The following is a 7791-nucleotide window of genomic DNA, read 5'->3' on the forward strand; positions in this document are numbered from 1 at the left end:
AGCACAGGCACCACCTCCTGCCATGGGCTCTGGGGTGGGCCGAGGGTCCCGGACCGTGTAGAGGATGGTGGGCAGGAGGACTCAGGGTGGTGAGGCTTCCGAAAGGAGCCGGTGCCAGCGTCAGGCTGGGAGGGTTCCAGATGGCTCCCCGGGACTGGGATTGCACTCCCACAGGAAGTGCTGGATTTCCAAAAAAGAAGCTGAAAGAAAACAGGACATTGTGTAAGGGAGAAGCTGCATACATTTGCATAGTTATAAGCTGGTTTTGTAACTGAATGCATGCGAACGGTGCCCGAACGCTCTTTGGAGGCGCGGGGTGGGCAGGGGAAGGGAAGGGAAAGGGTCGGTCCTGCTGCCCAGTCCCTGCGGGAACATCGCACCAGGGCAGATGCACCGAGTAAGGGCTGGGTTTCAGGGGAGAAGCCCCGGGTTGAGAGCAGAAGCCCCGGGACCCAAACTGCTGGAAAAGGAACGCGGAACCAGCAAATGCGTGGCTTTGCCCATAGAATGAGAATCATAGCATTGCCTGGGCTGGAGACGACCTTTCAGATTGTCTGGTCCAACAGTGAGTGGGGAAGCAGTAGCGTGCCCACAGCACAGCGGCTTTCCCTGTGGGGTGGTGGTGCTCCCAACCCGTGGGGGCCACAGACCTCTGTGATGGTGGCCTCCGGTGTGGGAGAACAGAGCCAGCCAGGCCCGTTGCCCCAGCTGGAGCACATCAGCCCACCTGGACCAAGCCAATGTGGTTGGCAAGGCGATGGGTCAGCACCCGCCAGGGCAGCAGCTTCCCACCAAAATCATTTGGCAAAAGGGGCAGGCTCCCCGTGCCTCTGCGCCGGGAGCTCCCTCCATCCCGCCTCCTCCAGCCGCTGGAAACCTCCTCCTCCTCCTCTCCAGCCAGCTCCAACTGATTTCCTCTTACGCAAAACCCGTCCATCAGTTCGAGCAGATCTCCTCCTGCTCCGCTGTTTTTCTCTGATAAAGCTGCCCTGGGCAATCTTATCTCCCCTCGACGTCTGTTTTGAGGCGCTATCGAGCTGGGCTGCTCTCACCTCCTCTCGGCGTCCCCCCAGCCCACTCCCTGTCTCTCCTCTGCACCGTTTCTGCAATGAATTCATGGTTTTTAGCAGGGTTTTTAGCAGGTCAGCACCGGTGCATGGTCTGTAAATGATTCTCTGTACAACAGCACTCTCTGCCTCTCCTGGAGACGCATCCCCACAGAGTTCAGAAGGCAGCAGCTCTTCGTGGTGGGTTTCGTGGTGGGTTTCGTGGCAGCCCACACCCATCCTGAGGCTGCTGAAGGCAGGCAGGCCCTTTCCTCTTTCACCGCTTCCAGAACGGGGGCCTAATTTATGGCACAAATGTTTGTTCAGTGACTGCAGGGCATGACTCTGCATTTCGTACCATTCCATTTCCTCCCATGGCTGTTGGTTTTCAGCCCTCAATGTCACCTGTTCCAGCCCTGCTCCACCATCCCTCACCTCTTGGCTGGGCTCGCTGACCTGCGCCTGGTAATGTATGGCAAAGCCATTGATACAAACATGACATTAATTTGGCTCCTAGAGCCCATAGCATCACTTACAATTCTCCTTTCGGAGGAGGCAGAGAGGAATGGGATAATGGGGTGTCCCTGCACCTGCACAGCGGCGAGGCTGCCCCAGGAGACAGAAGTTACTTTTTTGGCTTTGCTGCTGTTGTGACCTGTGATTCTCGTGGGTTTGTCTTACCAGCACAAAGAGGGGGTTTTAGCCGCAGAGCCCCAGGGTGTCTCCACTAACTGATTTCCCCAAGCCCCACAGATGACAGCTGACATCATCCTCACGCTCAGCTGAAAGTTTCTCCTAATGAAAGTTTTTAACTCGAAGAGAAAAAGAAACAGAAGGTATTGCTATGATGAAATCCTTGCTTAACTTTCCACCTAAATGATTCTACTACTTTTTCTTAATAGAACATCAAAAAAGTGTTTAAAGGCTGCTGGAGCAGGGAACTCCCCAGCTGCAATGGGATAGCTCAGGCCACGTTTAGCTCCTTACCGCTGTAACACAAAAACAGGGTTATTTACCTCGAAGTGCTCCATGCTGGAGCCTCCCCGGCAGCAGGCACCCTTCCTCCCATCCCTGTAGGCTGTGGGGCTGCGTGTGGGGGGAGACCCAGGGTCCCCCAGCAGCTGAGACATCTCCTGTCACCGTCCCTGGGGAGAGACCCAGCCTCCAGGGGGGTCCCCCAGCAGCTGAAGCATCGCATGACACCATCCCCCTGCACAGGTCCCTGCTCCCCGGCATCCACCAGCATCCTCCAGGGCCGGCGTGGGGAGCAGGGACAGGGAAAGAGCCCGGAGCGAGGACACGGGGCTCCGTCAGCCCATCCTGGGGAGGCAAATTGGGACAGGACCCGGAGAAACTGGCTGAGATTTGCAGAAGGAAACCAGGGTCCGAAGAGCAGGAAATTCCCTGGCTGCTGCCCCGAACACGCCGTCCCGCGCAGGAGCAGTACCTGCAGCCAGGCTTCCCCCTTGGCCAGGGCAGGAAACGCCGGCCGAGCCCCTGCCAGGGCTGGGGGGCAGCACCAGCCCCTCCAGGAGCCTGCCAAGACGGGGGGAGCCGGCGACAGGGGCTGACATAAACCAGGCGCCCTTTGTGCATGACCAGCAGCCAGCGTGGGGAAATTCAGCCTTCCCTGGAGGCAGCAGTGGCTGGAGCAGCCTCAGCCCTCAGAGGGGTTTGCAGGGGAATCACTGTCAGCGCTCCCAGCGCTCGGACTCCCCGCTCCCCCCGTCATCCCTGCCCCTTGGGGCTCCCTCCCTCCATCCCTCTGGTCGCACAGGGATGCGCACATCCCTCCCACCAGTGCCCCTCTGCTCTGGCCACCGGCTCCAGCTCCCCCCTCGCCCGTCTGGCAGCCCATGGCCGGGCTCTCCCATCTGGAGATGGCCACACAGCCAGGGCAAGCAGCCTCCCCCTCGGCTTCACCTCACACATCAGCCTGGCTGCTGCCCCCCGCATCGCCCTGCTCCCTCCCAGATGGATGAGCCTTCCCACAAGCGTTCCAACCACCCCAATTTTTAGCACGGGGCTGTGACCGGTGACAGCAAGTGTCCCCCTCCCTGCGCACCCCCCCACACCAAGCCCCGTTCCTGCCACCCTTCACCTCTGTGCGGTGTGCGGTCACACGCCCCGGCTTTTTCCACTTATGGAAGCACTTGTGGAAGGGCTGGGCACGCGTGGGAGCTGCCAGCGGGGAGGAGCAGGGCTGGGGCAGCCAAACAGCCCCTCACCGGGCTCTCTGGCCCGACCCCTGCCCAGGGACGTTTGTGGACACAGTGCCGTCCCAGGGGTGGCTGGGAGATGCTCCCCACGGCGAGAGCCGTAAGAGATGGTTTCGGGGAACTGCTCTGCCTTCCTCCTGGGAGAGCGCTGATCCTGCAGCACCAAACGCCTGCCCTGCCACGAACCCCCAGAATTCACACCTCTGATCTACCTCCTGACACCAGCCGGTCACACGCTTGTGTCGGTCACACCTTCGTGAAGGATGTGCGTGGGGAGCTGCAGGAGAGGGGGGGTCGCAGCCCGGTGTGTTTGGTTTGGGAAACACAGGCAGGCTCCCAAGAAGCGCAGAGCTGGCCCCACGCCTGCCCCACAGAAACCACTGGCCACCGTGCCAGGAGGAGACAGGGCAGCGGGGAGGATGTTTGTGGGCTCCGTGGAGCCCGTCTGGCACCCAGGCTGAACCTTAAACCTTGACAAAGTGCAAGTTGTGCAAAAACACGTGACGTCACTTACATCCCGGCCCCATCCATCCCGTGCGGATAAAAATAGCCGGGAAGCCAAGAGGGGCCTCCGAGCAGGGAGAGAGGGAGGGAGGGAGCTTCAGCACAGACCTTGGTGCTGCAAACCCCATCGCCCGGCCGGGAGGGAGGGACAGTCCCAGGGGCACAGCATCGCCTGGGCTTTCCTGCCAAACCCAGGCCCATTCCAGCAAGGAATAAAGGCAAACTAACTCTGAAAGGGGTTAAAAAACCCCTCTCATTCTCCAGCAATTTAAAGTCGGAGCAGATTCAACATGGTACATACCTGGGACCCACATTAAATAAAAGAAGGAGCTTGGGGCTGCCAGGCTGAGGAGCAGATTCCAGATCCCCTGCCCTCCCCCAGCCGTTCCATGGCTAAAAGTGGTCCGAGCCATGGTCCTGGAGGCAGTGTCACCCAGGCCACCCGTGAGATGGGGTGAGACCAGGAAAGAGCCCCAGTTCCACACCTCGGTCTGCCCCCGGCCCGGGGGCTACTGAGCAGAACCACCCACAGAATCATAGAGTCATCCAAGTTTGAGGGGACCCTTCAGATCATCGAGTCCAACCATTGATCCAACACCAGTCTGTTCTCTTCCAGACTGTGGAAGAGGAGAACTCACCCTGCACAGCAAATCCTCCCTGCCTCACCTCCCGCACACAGGAATCCTGAGTGGAAACCAAAGCCTCTGCCTTTAGACCCATTATCTCCCTGCCTGATGTCCCTAATCTCCTCGGCCAAGGGTTCCTGCCCCAATGGAGCCACTCTGGAGGTGTTCCTTTGCTCTGGACAGCCACGGAGTTCAGGGAAAGAGGGGTTAAAGGCCGCCACAAGCCTCATGAGCATCCTGCCAGCAGCACACCATGCTGAAGGACCATGTGCACCTTCCCCAGGGTCCACCACTACAAACTGGTGGCAGGATGAGGTGAGACAAGGCAGAGGATCAACCTGAGAGAGGCTGGTGGATGGACAGGACAAGGACTGTCCCAGCATCATGCCATGCAGAGGAATCCCAATGGAAATGGCCTCCTGGGGCAGGTGAAGGCAGTGGCAGCATCCCCTGCCCATGGCTGGTGTTGGGCTTGCAGATAATGGCTGGTGGCTTCAACCCCACAGCACAGCCAAGGGCAGGCAGCTCTGGGGGGGTACCTTCAGGACAAAAGCGTGGAAGCCACCAGGATGGACCAGGGTCCTTCTGCTTGTTGGTTGTGTGACAGTCAGCACAACCAGCACATGGAAGAACCTGTGACTCATGCCTGAAAATGAACAGGCGAGACAAATAAGCTCTACTCTGCATTGCCCAGCAAAGAAAGGGAAGGCACAGAAGGAAGACCCTTCCTCTGACTTGGATGAGGCATTGGAGAATGAGGGGATGAGGAGAGAGGTGGTGGGATTTCGGGGGCGTTGTGTGGATGGAGATGAGGGGGCAGCGATGGTGGGGAGGCCAACCCCTGCCATGGGAATGTCCACCGATCCTGCATCACCTCCTGTCACTCCCATAATGTGTCCCAAGAAGTCCAGGGCATCACACGCTGACAACACTGCACTCCAAGTGACTGATTTTGAACAGGGAGGCTGAGGATGTCACCAATTCACGCTGCTGGAGGCCATTCCTACATCCCCAAGGACCATAAAGGTTTGTGTACGAGCTGCCTCAGCACAGAGTGTGGCCAGTCCAGGGACATGGCAATGTCCCACCAGGACATGTCCAGCACAGGCGGAACAAAAGCAGCAGAGTTCCACGAAGAACACATGGAGACCCAAAGCGTTTCCTCCCCGGGGGCTCGGAGCAGCAGACGGGGTGAGGGCAGATCCCCAGCATCCGCTCTCGGCCCCGTGTGTCCCCGCATCCCGCTCGCACCTCGCTAATGGCAGATCCCAGGAGAGAGGCTCCGGAGCGAGAGCAGGGACCCAGCGGTATTTCATCAGCTGCAGCCTCTCGGCTTCTGGCAGCCGGCAGCTCCGAGCCCTCCCGAGCCAGAGGCTGCATCTGCTTCTTTGTGCTTAATAGCCCTCAATCAATTTTTTCTCCCACAAATTTGCCTAATGGCTTTTAGAACCCTTTTCTGCTTTGGCCGCTGTAAACACCCCGTGGCAATGAATTCCACCACGTGTCACCCACCAACATGTCACCCCAGGAAGCACTCAGTAAAAAATTACTCCCCTTCATGTGTTTTTACAGCTCTTGCCTGGCTTTTTCACCGGGCACCCATCCCAACCTCTGCTCCGTGTGCAATGGTGAATAACCATGGTGAGTAACCCTTCGTGACGGTGGTGGGGCTCATGGTCTGTGTCCCTGGCTTCGCTGTCGATCTTCAGGCCGAGCAGTTGGTTTCATGTGAAGGCTTTGGTGCCACCAGCAAGCTCCTCCAGCTCCTTGTTCCTCCCTTTCCTGGGCTGTTTGTGAGCGTGTGGAGAAGCCCCAAGTCTGTCCAGGGTGCGTTCTCTGGCCATTTCCCATCTGCAATCCTCCAAACCTCGGGGGCAAGTATCTCAGCCTGGCAACTGGCCACCCTTCCTAATACTGATTCCTTACGTGATCTGTTCTTTGTCACCTTGTTTTGAGGCGATTCCTAGGACTCTCCTCCTGTAAAGAAGGGCTTCCTGCAGAGTAAATGCCACAGCAGAAACTTGGCTTTTTTACCATCGTCCTATCTCTCCAGTGACCCCATTTAGACCCTCATCATCCTCGGGCTCTATGTATCTTCTGCTCAGGTTCTTGCCTTCAGTGGTTTTGAGTGCAGCTTTTAACCTTTTGGCCAGTTATTTGTGGAAATCCCTTTGGGTGTACGTTGGGCCCATCTCCCTCCTTTGGCCAGAGGTTTTGCTTGCAGAGGTCTGTTAAATCCAGCAGACCCCCCCAGCAGAGGCTCTCCCCCACCAGGCACGGCCCAACTGCCAGATCTGCATCCGCAGAGGACGGGAGGTTGCCATGGGGCTGCCACGGGGCTTGCGGGACGCCGGCAGGTAGAAAAGGCACCGGGGGTGTGGTGTCTGTCCCATGTTTGGTTCCAGCCTTTCTATTCCTTGGACTTGTTCCCAGCTGAACTTTTGCCTTCCGCTCCGATAAGAACCCGTGGTTTCCTTTCCTACAAGCGCTGTCTGGTAGGCACGGGACAAGGTCAGCGAGGGAGCAGTGGTGTGACTGGTGTGTGTGCCACATCCTTCTGATGTTGGGTTTATTCTGTGTTTCAAGGAATGGGACTTTGTACATGACACCAGGTTTGAACCACCATTGCCTTCTTGTCCAATAACCACTGTCACCATGGTCCCCCTTGGTTAACCACACCAGCAACGGGGAGGAACTGTCTGGAGAGAGAGAATGTGGCACAGGAAGGACATGGAGCTGTTGGATGGGGCCAGAGGAGGCCCCGGAGATGCTGGGAGGGCTGGAGCCCCTCTGCTGGGAGGGGGGCTGAGAGAGTTGGGGGGTTCAACCTGGAGAAGAGAAGGCTCCGGGAAGACCTTGGAGCCCCTTCTAGTCCCTCAAGGGGCTCCAGGAAAGCTGGGGAGGGACTCTGGATCAGGGAGGGGAGCCATAGGACGAGGGGGAAGATTTGTTAAAGCTGAAAAAGGGGAGATTGAGGTGAGATTTTGGGAAGAACTTTGGTGTGAGGGTGGTGAGAGCCCGGCCCAGGTTGCCCCGAGAAGCTGTGGCTGCCCCATCCCTGGAGGGGTTCAAGGGCAGGTTGGAGGGGGCTTGGAGCAACCTGGTCTGGTGGGAGGTGTCCCTGCCTGTGGGGGGGTTATAACTCGACGGCCGTTAAAGGTCCCTTCCCACCGCACTGTTCCATGGTCCCGTGAGCCTGGTGTCTCCAAGCCCCGAGCAGGCCCCGGTGCTCGCAGGGAAGCGGGTGGGACAAGTAAGGAACGTGCCGAAGGAAACCGGAGAGGGCCAGCGAGAGAAGAAAAACATCAGCCGCGCCAGGAACTTTCCCGGGGGAGGGGGACATCCGGGAGAGCCCCCGCTCCCGGCCCGGCCCGGCCCGGCGGGACTGCGGGGACG

The 7791-nt window shown here is 58.6% G+C and overlaps 1 protein-coding gene across 1 annotated transcript in view; it reads left to right on the top strand.

The window, feature by feature from the left end:
- The first annotated feature begins 7624 nt into the window (after nt 1–7624).
- Nucleotides 7625–7791, top strand: part of NRBP2 (nuclear receptor binding protein 2) — a 24004-nt gene continuing 23837 nt past the window's right edge. Inside the window, exon 1 of the mRNA XM_014945710.1 lies at nt 7625–7648. The gene's annotated coding sequence lies outside the window, so the exon portion shown is untranslated. The remainder of the gene's footprint in view (nt 7649–7791) is intronic.

Source organism: Calidris pugnax, unplaced genomic scaffold (genome assembly GCF_001431845.1).
Source record: "Calidris pugnax isolate Ruff unplaced genomic scaffold, ASM143184v1 scaffold160, whole genome shotgun sequence".
Classification (NCBI taxonomy): domain Eukaryota; kingdom Metazoa; phylum Chordata; class Aves; order Charadriiformes; family Scolopacidae; genus Calidris; species Calidris pugnax.